The sequence below is a fragment of the Capricornis sumatraensis genome, chromosome 11 (genome assembly GCF_032405125.1).
Source record: "Capricornis sumatraensis isolate serow.1 chromosome 11, serow.2, whole genome shotgun sequence".
Taxonomy (NCBI): domain Eukaryota; kingdom Metazoa; phylum Chordata; class Mammalia; order Artiodactyla; family Bovidae; genus Capricornis; species Capricornis sumatraensis.
Window position 1 is genome coordinate 33,742,500 of NC_091079.1, and position 1,912 is coordinate 33,744,411.

The following is a 1,912-nucleotide window of genomic DNA, read 5'->3' on the forward strand; positions in this document are numbered from 1 at the left end:
ACACTCTTTCTTAAAATTGGTCTTTGTGAAAATGTCTTGCAAAGGAATATAGGGGAAAATAACATTAAAAGGTGTTGAGGATGAATTTTTTTAAGTTTTCCAAAAATTTTATAGGCTACTGATTTTGATTTTGGCTTTTGAGAGGTTTTGTGCTCACTTAACAGTGGTTCCAGACCAAAGAAATCAAATTGCTCTCTAGTAAGAAAAACATAAACTCCCAATAAACTGAACCATAATACTACATGGATCAGAGGGAACTGCTCCTTTTTGGAACTAACCCTTTCTGCAGAGCTCCAGACCAGGGATGGGAAGATGCAAATATGAGCAGATTCTAATCTAGAAGCTTATGTGTCATTTTAATGTCTTGGAACAAAGAGTGCACTCTTCTAATGCCTTTCTCTTCCCTTCTGTAATCCCTGCTTCTCGATGGAGCAAAAAAACGCCTCCAGGAAAGGACTAACATTTCTTCAATCTTCCCTGGTGGCTTAGACGGTAAAGCGTCTGCCTATAATGCAGAAGACCTGGGTTCAATCCCTGGGTTGGGAAGATCTCCTGGAGAAGGAAATGGCAACTCACTCCAGTTTTCTTGCCCGGAAAATCCCATGGATGGAGGAACCTGGTTAGGCTACAGTTTATGGAGTCGCAAAGAGTCGGACACGACTGAGCGACTTCACTCACTCACTTCTATTAACAGCAGCCTTCTATGCACACACCGTGGGCTTTCCTGGTGGCTCAGTTTGTGAAGAATCCACCTGCAGTGTGAGAGACCTGGTTCAATTACTGGGTTGGGAAGACCCCTGGAGAAGAAAACAGCTACCCACTGGAGTATTCTGGCCTGGAGAAGTCCATGGACAGAGGAGCTTGGCAGGATTCAGTCCATGTGGTCGCAAAGAGTCAGACACGACTGAGTGGCTTTCATTCTGTCCACACACCAAGGAGCAGCCTATCCTTGTAATAATATCAATCCACTCCCAAGAATTTGGCTCACTAGAACACCCCTTCTCATTCTTCATTGGTGCATGACTGACTCTAAAATGGCATAACTAAAATTTCAAAAATAAGTCATTAAGCTCTGTTGAATATCTTGTCCCATGTAAATCTGAATGTAAGATCTCCTGTGGACCACCAACTTCTCAATTATGAAATGACCAAACATATAAGATAAAATAATAGAACTATGAAGTAAGAGCATATTACACAGACTGATTGCAAACAGAATTTGGATGTCCTTAAAATAAAATCAAGAAGGGACTTGACAAGAGTTAATCTTACACGATTGTTCCCCCAGGTCTGAATGGCTTTATCAATTATAAGCCCTTCCCTCCTTTAATTTCATGACCCAAGCAAGGCAAGTATTTATCAAGTATATGGTGCTAAAAGAAATCCAGAAGTAGAAAGGATGTTCTTTGAATTCATGGAATTTCTTATTTCATGGGTGAAAGAGATTTCAACATCAACTAGAGAAAAAACCCAACATACATAATGAAATGCTAAACTTAATGGTCAAGCTACATGACACAAGGGACAGAACTGCATTTGGAGTTGGCTTTAAATTACAATTCTACCACTTACTAATTAAGTGACCGTGATGAGTCATTTTAGTGTTTTGGGGTCTTTGGAGGTTTTTTCTCTGTAAATATAAAAACAACAATAATCAAGTCTCATATGTGTAAGAAAGCGTTCCCTAATGCAGTGAGGTTCAGGCTTAAGAAAAATATTTAAAAAGGATCTTTGTGGTATCAATTTTCAGGCAGAGACAGTAAAGCACAATTTCAAAAGTAGGTGGCATATCCAATATTTTGTAATTACTGTAAGTGGAAAGTAACCCTTAAATGTTATATTAAAAAATTTAAATTTTTAATTTAAATAAAATTTTTAAAAGTAGATGGCATATCCTGTGGGTTACAATCAC

At 38.5% G+C, this 1,912-nt stretch overlaps 1 non-coding gene across 1 annotated transcript; it reads left to right on the plus strand.

Annotated features, from left to right (window-relative positions):
* Positions 1 to 474: 474 nt before the first annotated feature.
* Positions 475 to 546, plus strand: TRNAY-AUA (transfer RNA tyrosine (anticodon AUA)). The gene has a single exon. It is a non-coding gene; the product is annotated as a tRNA-Tyr (tRNA).
* The last annotated feature ends 1,366 nt before the right edge of the window (positions 547 to 1,912 follow it).